This window comes from Staurois parvus, unplaced genomic scaffold (assembly GCF_062004578.1).
Source record: "Staurois parvus isolate SC_StPar_1 unplaced genomic scaffold, SC_StPar_1.0 ptg001869l, whole genome shotgun sequence".
NCBI lineage: Eukaryota > Metazoa > Chordata > Amphibia > Anura > Ranidae > Staurois > Staurois parvus.
In genome coordinates, this window is record NW_028319665.1 from 165,613 (window position 1) to 179,104 (window position 13,492).

Sequence of the window (13,492 nt, forward strand, 5' to 3'; positions counted from 1 at the left end):
ATGAATTATTTCAGAGAACGAGTATCGGATAAAAACATTCACAAGGAGATTGTGTGTGCAGATTGAGACGAACTTTGCGAAAGCCAAATGGAAAAAAAGCTTTGTGGGTGACCACAAATGATGAAGTGCCTGAGTGCACCAGAACAGTCCAAGACCTCATCATCTATGAGCAGAGAGCAGACGCCAGGTCTGATTACCCCCGCACTCTTCACTCACTGTGTATTGTGCACAGGAACCTCAAGATGGAGAACTTCTTGTATTATAATCGTTTGAAGAATTCCAAAATAGTCAGTGACTTTCATTTGGCTAAATTGGAGACAAGCCTCATCAAAGAGTCTTGTGGCACACCCGAGTACCTGGCCCCAGAGGTGGTTGCACGCCAGCAATATGGTCGGCCAGTGGACTGCTGGGCCATCAGCGTTACTATGCACATACTACTCTGGAAACCCTCCAAGGATTCAACGCTGAGGTGGAGGAGGAAGTCATGACAAGAACCTGTTCCGGAAGATTCTACACAGGAATTATGAGTTTGACTCTCCATACTGCGATATTTCTCTAGCAGCCAAAAGATTTGGTGTCCAGTATAATGGAGGTGGACCAGGACCTGAGGGCGACAGAGGTGGACACCATTAGCCATGAATGCATTTCAGGGAACGAGCATCGGATAAAAACATCGACGGAATGTGTGCGCAGATTGAGAAGAACTTTGCAAAAGCCAAAATGGAAGAAAGCTATGTGGGTGACCACAATGATGATGAAGCGCCTGAGGGCACCAGAACAGACCAAGACCTCATCTCCATCTATGGGCAGAGAGCGGACGCCAGGTCTGACTACCCCTGCAATGTCACCTGCCAGCACCACAGCTTTAGAAGAGCCATCCCCGCTCAGCCCCTCGATGTTTGACTTGAAGGGTTTCTTTCCTTGTAGAAAAATGTCACACACACACACACACACACACACACACACACACACGTGTTTTACTTTAATATGTTCATCCAAAAAGTTTACCACCAATCCTATTTTTTTTTTTTTTTTTACCAGCACCTGAATGGTCTCAGAATTTTTATTGAGCGATATGAACCCTTAAGGTCTATGGGACTTTCCTCTAAGACATTACTGTAAGTATACATTAGATGAGAATATATCATTGTTTATACAGTCATGGCCGAAATTGTTGGCACCCTTGATATTTCTCCAGGAAATCATGTATTTCTCACGAAACGTATTGCATTAACACATGTTTTGCTATACACATGTTTATTCCCTTTGTGTGTATTGGGACAAAACAAAAAAAGGGAGGAAAGAAAGCAAATTCGACATAATGTCACACAAACCTCCAAAAATGGGCTGGACAAAAGTATTGGCACCCTTTCACAACTGCGGATAAATAAGAATGTTACAAGCATGTGATGCTCCTGTAAACTCACCTGGGGCAAGTAACAGGTGTGGGCAATATAGAAATCACACCTGAAAGCAGATAAAAAGGAGAGACGTTCACTTAACCTTTGCATTGTGTGTCTGTCTGTGCCACACTAAGCATGGACAACAGAAAGAGGAGACGAGAACTGTCTGAGGACCTGAGAACCAAAATTGTGGCAAAATATCAACAATCTCAAGGTTACAAGTCCATCTCCAGAGAACTAGATTTGCCTTTGTCCACAGTGCGCAACATTATCAAGAAGTTTGCAACCCATGGCACTGTAGCTAATCTCCCTGGTCGTGGACGGATGAGGAAAATTGATGAAAGATTGCAACGCAGAATAGTCCGGATGGTGGATAAGCAGCCCCAAACATGTTCCAAAGACATTCAAGCTGTCCTGCAGGCTCAGGGAGCATCAGTGTCAGCGCGAACTATCCGTCGACATTTAAATGAAATGAAACGCTATGGCAGGAGACCCAGGAGGACCCCACTGCTGACACAGAGACATAAAAAAGCAAGACTACAGTTTGCCAAAATGTACTTGAGTAAGCCAAAAGCCTTCTGGGAAAACGTCTTGTGGACAGATGAGACCAAGATAGAGCTTTTCGGTAAAGCACATCATTCTACTGTTTACCGAAAACGGAATGAGGCCTACAAAGAACAAAACACAGTACCTACGGTAAAATATGGTGGAGGTTCAATGATGTTTTGGGGTTGTTTTGCTGCCTCTGGCACTGGGTGCCTTGACTGTGTGCAAGGCATCATGAAATCTGAGGATTACCAAAGGATTTTGGGTCGCACTGTAGGGCCCAGTGTCAGAAAGCTGGGTTTGCGTCCAAGATCCTGGGTCTTCCAGCAGGACAATGACCCCAAACATACGTCAAAAAGCACTCAGAAATGGATGGCAAAGAAGCGCTGGAGAGTTCTGAAGTGGCCAGCAATGAGCCCAGATCTAAATCCCATTGAACACCTGTGGAGAGATCTTAAAATTGCTGTTGGGAAAAGGTGTCCTTCCAATAAGAGAGACCTGGAGCTGTTTGCAAAGGAAGAGTGGTCCAAAATTCCGGGTGAGAGGTGTCAGAAGCTTATTGATGGTTATAGGAAGCGACTGATTTCAGTTATGTTTTCCAAAGGGTGTGCAACCAAATATTAAGTTAAGGGTGCCAATACTTTTGTCCAGCCCATTTTTGGGGTTTTGTGTGACATTATGTCATATTTGCTTTTCTGCCTCTGTTTTATATTTGTTCCAATACATACAAAGGGAATAAACATGTGTATAGCAAAACATGTGTTAATGCAATACCTTTTTTGTGTGAAATACTTGATTTTCAGGAAAAATATCAAGGGTGCCAACAATTTCGGCCATGACTGTATATGTCATAATATATATTTTTAAAAAATCAGTTTAATTTGCCTCTTACAATGGCTACATGTAATAAAGAGGTCTTACACTTTATACATTTTTAAAAACTAGGTATATGTTTTGTTGGTCACCAGTGTTAGCGGAATTTCTATACCCTATAGTACAGTACATACTATTCCCTTTCATATCACTTTTATTGTACTTTTCAGTGTATAATTATGGTTTTAAAAAAATGGTATGGCTTGCAGATCCTTGTTGTCCCACAGGATTTCACCATGTCACTTCCTCTATATATAGACACAGCGGTATGACCCCCTGGACTGTAGAAGGAGCTGGAGAGCTCCGAGTGTGTAGCCTGCCTTCTGTTGCACTGATCCCTCCCCAGTGACGTCACGTCTGTCCGCAATTGCGTTCCACGCTGGCTCTGTTACCTCCAGTATCTGGTCAGCATTTTGAGCACTTCTCCACATACCATCCGTGGACTACAGCGGAACCCTAGACAGGAAAGGACTTGTGTGTCTTCTGATGACAAGCAATCCTTTTACTTCAATGTGTTGAGTGTGTATATCACTTGCCTAATAAAATTGAGTTTCAATAGTGCACTTAGGGGCACCTTCCCTTGTTCCCCTTCTTGAATGTGGACTTTGAAGCTGGCTTTACAATGAGATCATGCTAGAGCTCCTGGACCATATTGAGTTGGACTATATATTGAAAGGTTTTAGCATTTAACATTTTCCCATTACCCTTAAGGCGTAGGGTGTTGTGATGAGAACATGCTGTGCCCCATCTCATGTCAGTCTGTGCCTGGTGGGAGGGGTGCGAGAGAGTTATTCACTATCCAGTCCCATTATCATATCATGTCACAGATACATTGATGATGTGCTTATCATATAAACAGGAACTCTGAAGGAACTTAATGAATTCATAAGAAATATGGCACATAGATTTAATATGAAAGTGTTTGATTTGGAAGGGGCAGTGTTGATTACCCCATATAGGAAAGTGACATATGGAAACATTACGAGTCACGTTCACACCCAGCCCCCGTTATATTGAGTATACAGTATAGTCAATATCTGAGAGTAAAAATGCAAGATGAAGAGGCAAATGAGCAACAAGCACATTCTGGAAGGAAATAAAATAATACAAGATTCTTCATTCAGGATCACTTGGTGTACACTCCTGACTAGAGTTACCCACATAAAATCTTCCTAAATTTGTGTCTCCAATAGTGGTTTTACACTAAAAAGGAACTACAGAAGTAAAAAAAGTTAGACGTGTAAAAAACTGTACCGTGTCAGGTCCCCTAACCCTACTTCATATTCTGTTTTGTACATCAAGGATTATTATTATTATTATACAGTATTTATAAAGCGCCAATAGTTCGCTCAGAGCTGTACATTACAAAGGGGGACAGAACATGTGACAGAACAATACCAATACAATGCAAAACATGAGGGGATTGAGGGCCCTGCTCCTTGGAGCTTACAATCTAGGATAATCTCTAGTCAGGAATATAGACTTCTGTGAAACATTTTGCACCATGTAGGCCTCCAGGTAAGAATGTACACAGTTTTTCATAGTTAATTGGTTTGATATTGACAATGGAAAAAAAACTCGTCGGGAAGCCAACTCAAGCTGTGGGTAAGCCTTATGGATCAGCCTGGCGTTTACTAATCCACATGTTTTGTATTAGTTTTACTATGTCTGTTTTAGAGCAAATAAAACTACACCTCCATTTTTGCCTTCTGAAGAAGCGGCTCACACCACGTAACATGTAGAGGATCACAATAATGGTTGGAGTCTGTGTTCCCTTGTATTGTAACTTGCCTCCGATTTGGGGTATTAGATATTTATATCGTTGCCAAGGGAAATGCTCTCCACGATAGTGGCCGATTTGTATTTGTGATTTTTTTACCTGACTTGTGTAATAAAATTTATATTTTGAAATACATTGTATGCGTCTTTGGGGCACCGAGAAAGTCCATACACGCTCTCTTCAGACAGGAAGCTCTGTACAATGCAATTTTAATTTTTGCAATTACAAATGATATGCTCATGGATAATGGTCACTGTTCTGTAACAAACGTCATACGTATTTGTATATTCTTCTGCGGTGACAAAATCGGAAGACATGAAAAAATTGTGCTTGTAATTAACAAGAGTTCGGCTTTTCTCCTGTGTGAACCCTCTGGTGTTGAGTAAGGCTATACTTCTGTATGAAGCATTTACTGCATTCTGAACATTTAAATGGCTTCTCCTGTATGAATCCTCTGGTATCCAACAAGCAATAACGTCCATGGAAGAACAAGTTCCCATCTGGAAAAAGAAAGTGGCTTGCGCGTGTATTTGTGCCGAACACGGAACTATTTTATCCATGTGTGCACAGGTTAATATGGAGGACGGGTATTCAGCAACTGTGGTTGTTGCAGCCTAATCTGAAGAGGGCTGTCAGGGAAGAACTTTACATCTGTGCGCCAACGCTGGTGCACATGCACACACGGTTGCGCGTACCCAAGTGCGCTGATAAGCACAGGCGGGCTATTTAAACCCCCGCGGCAAACATAATGGTGCCTTCTGGTCTACTGCATCCTGTATCTGTATCCTGACTCCTGTAATCTACCTGCTTGACTGACTACGACTGAACTCCACCTGCACTGACCCAGCTCTCCCTTTGACTTTCCGCTTGCCTATTTCTCTGTACCTGATATGTCCAATTGATCCTGACCCAGTCTGCCTGACTAATCTACCTCACCTGCCACGGTCAGGCATCTCAGCTACACCTCTCTGCTGCTGCATCTGCTCACCCGCATGCTGTTACCGACCTGCATCCTGGTCTCCACCTGCCACCACAGACCCGTCAGGCATTCGTGCCTCTCCCAGCTCAATACCTCCTGTCTACCCTATCAGGGGTCTCGAACGGGAGTGGCAAGAGGACACCCTCTCTCCACATCAAGCTCCACCACCAGGTATGTTACAGTACCAGAAGGCCATGTCGGAGCCTGAAAGAGGGGCCTCTCCACTACATGAAATTAGTAATCATCTTGGCACTAACACAGGCCGTCAAGGATCTTCAAGAACGATACACACACGGCTGATGAACCGCCTTCAGACCTTACCTGCTAGGCCCGTCGCAGCATCTGCTCCCGCTGCTACTACAGGAAACATAATACCTCCTGCTGTAATGATGCTACCTCCCGAGGCAAGGGTCCCTACACCACAGATTCTCTGGAGATCACAGCAAGTTCCAGGCGTTTTGCAACACGTGAGCTTTATTTTGATTTACAACCCTTTTCCCTAGAAGCAACCAAGGTGTGGTTTGAGATTTCTCTGCTCCAGGGTTAACCACAGGCATGGGCCCACCACTTGCTGGAAAAAGAGAATGCCAAGTTAGACTCCTTTAACATCTTTTTTGACTCCATGGCTCAACTGTACGATGACACTCAGCGAGCCGTATCAGCAGAGGCCGCTCTTCATGTACTCAAACAGGGACACAGGGCAGTGAAAGATTGCATCACAGAATTTAGGCGCTGGAGCTCAGATACCAAATGGAATGACACTACCCTAGATTACCAGTTACTTCTAGGCCTTGCTGAATCCCTCAAAGGATGAACTGGCCCATGTAGGGAGTACCCAATACTCTATAGGAGCTCATAATTCTCACTATACAGATTGATTGTCATCTTAGGGAGCGTAGCTTAGAGAGATCCACTGGCCTAAAGTTGCACCGTATGGATGCTACCTAGGGCTCCACCGTCAACCAACATGGCACCAACCAGCTCTGCTACACCTTCAGTGGGAGGAACCTGAACCCATGCAAAATAGGTCTATTATGAACATCTGACACCCAAAGAACGCCATCGACGCCAGAACAACCTATGCTTCTATTGCGGAGAAGCCGGGCAGTACTTGCGAAACTGCCCCGTCAAGTTGTGCAAGTTAAATGACCTACCTGCCAGTCCACCTTCTGCTCCCATCAACCATGCTCACATTTCCCATTCCTGTCTCCTTTCAGCTTTCGGAAAGAGCCCTTCCAGTTTGCACTATCCTTGACTTGCAGCTGTTTCATTGATGTAAACTTGGCTCAGCAACATCAGATACCTTTACGAGCTAAAGCGCAGAAACTTACCGTATACCTGGCTGATGGATCCAACATCAAATCTGGAACAGCTACCCAGGAAACAAATTCCCCTACCTGTCATGATACCCTCCTCGGGCCACAAGGAACTATTATGTCTGGATGCCATTGCCTTCCCAATATTTCCGGTTACCTGGGAATACCCTGGTTACAGGCGCATAACCCTAACATCAATTGGGTATCTGGTAAAGTGAATTTCTGTCTCCTGCAAATGGAACTATTGTCACAAGTCCAGCAGGCATCAATGGGGGCTCCCTCACCTCCGGGAGTAACCCTATTGGCTAGATAAAAACGTATTGTGGTCAGGAGACAAGATTTTTGCACCAGAAAGTGTACGGCTGTTGGAGATCTTAGGATATGTCATGATCATCCCCTGGCGGGAAACTTTGGAGACCACAAAACTCCAGACCTAATACAACGCCACTTCTGGTGGCCTGAATGGGAGAAAGACTGCAAGGCGTATGTTAACTCATGTCCTACATGCATACGAAACAAGAGCAATAGGAGCAAAACATGGGACTACGGAGGCCCTTACCAGTCTACAAATCAACCCTGGAAGATGATTTCCATAGATTTCATATTAGAATTACCCCCATTTGAAGGTTGTTCGGCCATCTTTGTTGTGGTGGATCGATTCTCAAAAAGGATGTCCCACTTCATTCCTATGAAAGGAGTTGACCTGTCCCTCAAAGAAACTTGGTCCCAAATTCCTGGGACCTTTCCCAGTAGAGGATATATAACGTATAGTACGAACTCACTTTGCCTGAAACACTGAAGACACATCCATGTATCATTTCATGTATGTATTTCATGTATCATTACTCAAACCCTCAGTACCTAATTTTTCCAGACCGAAAATCAAAGCCACCTGAATCTGTGATCAATGGCAAAAGAATATGAGGTGGAAACAATCATTGATTGCAGAAAGAAGGAATCAACTCCAATATCTGATCAAATGGAAGGGACCTGAACATAATTCCTGGGAGCCAGCATCCAATGTCCACTCCAGAAATTTAATCTTGGCATTTAAAAAAAAACACAAAAAAAAAAAAAAAACGCAGGTATCCTGAGAAAATGGCCCAGTTGGGCAACTTGAGGCTGCCCTTGAGGGGGCACTGGCAGGGAAGAAGAACTTCTCATCTGCGCGCTAACGCTGGGTTCACGATGGCCGTGCCGATGCGCGTGCGCACACGCTGACGTACACAGGTTGGCTATTTAAACCCCTGCTGCAAACAGAATGGTGCCGTCTGGTCTACTGTGTCCTGCATCTGTATACTGACTCCTGTAATCTACCTGCTTGACTGACTATGACTGAACTCTACCTGCACTGACCCAGCTCTCCCTTTGACTATCCGCTTGCCTATTTCTCTGTACCTGATATGTCCAATTAATCCTGACCCAGTCTGCCTGACTATTCTACCTCTCCTGCCTGTGACTACCTCTGGCTACCAGCTGCCACAGTCATACGCATCTCAGCTACACCTCTGCTGCTGCATCTTGCTACCGACCTGCATACTGATCTTCCGGGTCTTCACAGGCCCGTCAGGCACTTGTGCCACTCCCAGCTCAATACCTCCTTTCTACCCTATAAGGGGTCCCAAACGGGAGTGGTAAGAGGACGCCCTCTTTCCACATCAGGCTCCACCTGGTATGTTACAGGATCACTGAAAGACCCACCACTGGCTGCAACCACGTGGTTCCAGTGATGGGGGAGGTTGTTTGCTACCCTTTACATCTTGGGGCACGTCTCCATCCAAAACAGCTTTGACTTTGATGGCAGCCTGGTCCTCATGCTCATGAGCATGTGATGGTGGATGCAGTAGCTATGCCCCATGCAGCCCTGTCTTCTGAGGTGGGGGAAGAGGCCTACAAAGCACCCTCAGCCCCGCCATTGCCAACCAAGGCATTTTGCACACCGCATATTTGCTATCGTCACAGATTCTGCCTGAAGGGAGAAGTATGCATCTCTACAACCTTAAGGACAAAAATTCGCCATGGAAACGTCATTCCTTGCTACCATTTACATCTTGGGACATGGCTCCTTCCAGACCACATCTGACATTATCAAACAGTACCTGAGCCAGCTCCCTGTGTCCAGGGAGTCCATGCAGATCATTGATGCCATTCTTGACATTGTGCCATGTTATATCCACTTCCCACAAACTACATGCAAGTGGAGAGACTTGAAGCTGGCTTGCTATCAGTGTCCTCACTTCATAAATACACTAGCAATTGGGTTGGTAGAAACTCCGTATCTGGAGAAAACTCTTTCGCTGCCCATGTAAGTTTTTATGGCCAATACAGACAATATATTCATAAAGAATGTCTCTCCTCCAGTTTCTTTGTAGAGTACTCTAAAGACAATTGATTGGGAGTCTCACACATGTCCAGCTCCACTTTTGGTATTTTTAGATCCAGAGAAGGTTCTATTATCTCCATAATTTGCTTCAAGCCTACATCAGGTAATTCATACCTGTACCATCATAGTTGCTTCTATTCAGCTTGATAAAGAACATTCCCAAAAGGTGAATTCACTAGACTGTAAAAACTGTACCTTGGATGAAGACTATTCTGCTCAGGGGATTATTTTAAGAGGCAGGTGATTAGAAAAAGGCTTTTACCCCCATCTAATTCAAAAAGGTTTATGAAGAACAGTCTTCCATACACCCTACGAGTTTCAAATCAGATCATTTGGATAGGTTTGACATTAAATTCAACACCCACTATTATTCACATTACAGGGAGAGGGTCCTCAAGTTGGAGAACTTGTAGTATAACCGTTTGACTAATTCCAAAATAGTTGTCAGTGACTTGCGTTTGGCTAAATTGGAGACAAGCCTCAAAGAAGCCTTGTGGCACACCTGAGTACCTAGCCCCAGAGGTGGTCGCACATCAGCGATATGGTCGGCCTGTGGACTGCTGCGCTTTTGGAGTTATTTTGTACATACTACTCTGGGAACCCTCCGTTCTACGATGAGATGGAGGAGGAAGATTATGAAAGTTATGACAAGAACCTGTTCCTTAAGATTCTATATAGCGATTATGAGTTGGACTCTCCATATTGTGATGATATTTCTCTAGCAGCCAAGGATTTGATGTCCCTTCTGATAGAGGTGGACAAGAGGGTGAAAGTGGTGGATACCATTAGCCATGAATGGATTTCAGGGAACGCAGCATCCGATAAAAACAAGGATGCAGTGTGTGCGTAGATTGAGAAGAACGTCATGAAAGCCAAAATAGAAGAAAGCTGTGGGGTTGACCACCATGATGAAGCACCTGAGGGCACCAGGACAGAGTCCAAGACCCCATCTCCATCCATAAACAAGCAGGACGCCAGGCCTGACTACCCTTGCACTGTCACATGCCAGCATCAAAGCTGAAAAATCTCCATCTCTGCTAAGACCCCCTCCTGACAGCACCGGAAGACAACCAGCTTAACCGCCATAACCCTTTTCACCATAGGAGCATACTGTCATTAACCCTTCCTCTCCCTCCACCGCGACGGGCCTCTGCCATGTCATTAACATTTTCCTCCACCAGATGAGTCAGATGAGAAACAGATGGTGGAGCAGACATGCCACTACCTTCCCGTTAGAATCACAGTGCTGAACTCCCAATTGCCCCAGTAACCCTTCCACCGCTAAGGTCAAGCATTACTTTAACCCTTTAGTTGATAGAGATCTACTGCACGGTTAGGAGCATCCCCCTCCCCCCCTCATTCTCCTGATAGCTGCTGGACTAAAAATGTTAAGATCTCCACCATGTCCATCCTACACTTCATAACTCCATGCCACCTTTCTGCACCACCGCAGCTAAAGAGGACCTGTCATCACCAGGTAACACTTTTCTGTGCTTCTAAAACTACCTATTTCCTGCAGAAACTTTTCTAAAGAGAGCCTAGGATAGTCTTCTCTGGCCACCCTCCAGTAACACCTCCTTCCTTCTAAGATAAGTAGAGGTCCCCCTTACTAGCGAGTACACAGGTCCACTTTACAACTGGGAGGAATCCCTTGTACTGTATATACACGGGCAGGCTTCTTCACTCTTCTTGAACTCAGCATTTACCGCTCCCTGGGGCAGATGATTCAGGCTGGTTCTACAAGACAGATCTTATTACATCTCTGAAGCATACCAGCTTCATTCTGAAAAAGCCAATTATCTCAAACACAAAAAGGACCCCTTGAGCAAATACTAAACAGGGAGCTCAAAAGTCTATTAGACACTGAGGTACCATCTTCCAAAAACTATACAAAATAAAAAAATTTTCTTCCAGGAAGGCTAATTGTGGCCTCCATGGAGAGTATTGCCCATGGGTTATCACGATGTATTGATTTTATACAATCTACTGTTCAGTCCTTACCATTATACATTATTCATTACAACTCCTTGATGTACTCTGACATTACCATTGGAAGTCATTGTTCTATTGGTTTTCATTGGATATACATTCTTTATATACAACCATACCACATGAGCTTGGCATCACCGCCCTAGGTCACTTTTTGGTCCATAAAACCGCTCAATCATTCCTAGGTCCAGTTCATCATGGAAGGCAATAAAATTTTCCCTGGAGCATAACTATTTCCCCAGATACGGAACACCACCAATGGCGAGTCTTTTGCACCCAGTTACACCAGCCTAACCCATGGGTTGGTGGAAGGAGCTCCATATCTTGAGAATAAAACCTTTTGCTGCCCATCTAGTTTTTTTATGGCCAATACATAGACAATAAAACCATATTTTTTGCTCCATAAGATGCCCTTTCCCTCTACCTCAAAAATAGGGGAAAATGTCCTTGCTTCTTATGGAGCTGATGGCCCGGTATTCTCTCTACTGATGTTATAGAACGGGCCGGCCACTCTGCTCTACTGTGCAGAAGAACCCGCTCCTCAGTGCCAGCATCTTCAGTGTGGGCATCAGGCTGTGAAAGCTTGCGGCTTCAAAGCCAGGTGCGAGAAGCGCTCCTCTTTGTGAATGGTCCTTTAGTCTTGTGAAACCGGTCACATGTCCCACAAGACTACAGGGAGGGAGGGGAGGACAACGCCACGGAAGTGGGAGAAGGTACCTGTCAAATTCGGGGACCCACCCCCCCCTTCTGGTCATTTCCTGTACTGTGTCCGCAGTCTCTGGTCATCTCCTGTACTGTGTCTGCAGTCCATTCGATAAGAATTTTGTTTTTCTAGTTTAACTCCTGAAAGCTCTAGGTGCGTCTTATGGAGCGAAAAATACGGTAATCATCCTAAGGAATGTCTCTCCTCCAGTTTCTTAGTAGAGTACTCTAAAGACAATGAATTGGGCCTCTTTTGCACACATGTCCAGCTTAACTTCTTTGGTATTTTTAGATCCAAATAAAAGGTTCTATTATCTCCAAAATTTGTTTCAAGCCTAAATCAGGTAATTCATACCTGTACCATCATAGTTGCCTCTAGCCAGCATGGCTAAAGAATGTCCCCAAAGGGCCAATTCACTAGATTCTGTAAAAACTGTACCTTGAAGACTATTCCTTTCAGGGGCTTATTTTGAGAGGCAGGTGATTAGAAAGGCTTTTACCCCCATCTAATGCAACAGGTTTATGAAAAATAGTCTTCCATACACCCTAAGAGTTCCAAATCAGATCATTTGGATAGGTTTTACATATTCAACACCCAGTATTAATTCACATTACAGGGAGAGGATCATTTTATGCCACAGGAGCATGCTACAAAAAAGATCCCAAATCAGGACTGGTCCTTCCTCAAGAAACCTTAGCTTGTCTGAGAGGAGCTCCCAATACTAACAGCATAGCCCCCAGCAAGCTTTTTGTATCAAGAAAGTCCACTTGTCAATTTTTGGTGACTTTCTGCCACTTAAAACGAAATGTACCAGTGTGAGAAAACTCAGTGTAAGATGTGCCCATGTGTGAATCCCAGATAAAAAGCATTTAAGATAGCACTTTACCTAAATGAGAATTCTCCTATTCTTGTTTCTCAGATGATGTCATCTACGGTCTCACGGGTCCCTAGGGGGTTCTATGTGGGTTGTACTATACGCACTGTTAGGGCCTATTTTGGTAAACACAGAAGACCGATCGAGGAATCTGATATTGATCATAGTGCACCACTCAATTTTAAAATTAAAACATGGGGGTTTCACTGTAGGGCTCTGGGTGTGGATCCTTGATGGGATCCCTCCTGTGACTCTGTGGTAGAGAGATTTTAAAGACTGCCACAGAGAAACGTTCGGTATTTTTCCATAGAGGTGTCCATTTATGAAGCAGCGATAATTCACCGCTGATCAGATTGCCAGTAAACACTTCTAATCTGATTTCCAGTTTGTGACAGGAGTCACTTTGGGTGGGGGGCCCATGGAACACAGCTCCCTTTGGGGAGGTGGGGAGACCCCTGTCTTGGCTCCCCATATCCCTCTGTGTAAATCACTCTGTGCCTGTTAGGGGTGCAGGGTGATCTGTCCTAATATTGTGTAGACATGTCTAGGAGATGGGTGGGTGGGGGTTGTTGATTGTTTGATTTTATGTTGCATCCCATTGTTCTATTGTGTGTCTTGCTTGGGAGCAAACTATTATGGGATGTAT

At 44.5% G+C, this 13,492-nt stretch overlaps 1 protein-coding gene across 1 annotated transcript in view; it reads left to right on the top strand.

Moving 5' to 3' along the window:
• Window positions 1–13,492, top strand: part of LOC149433961 (uncharacterized) — a 119,279-nt gene that overhangs the window by 30,102 nt on the left and 75,685 nt on the right. The gene's annotated exons all lie outside the window — the stretch shown is intronic.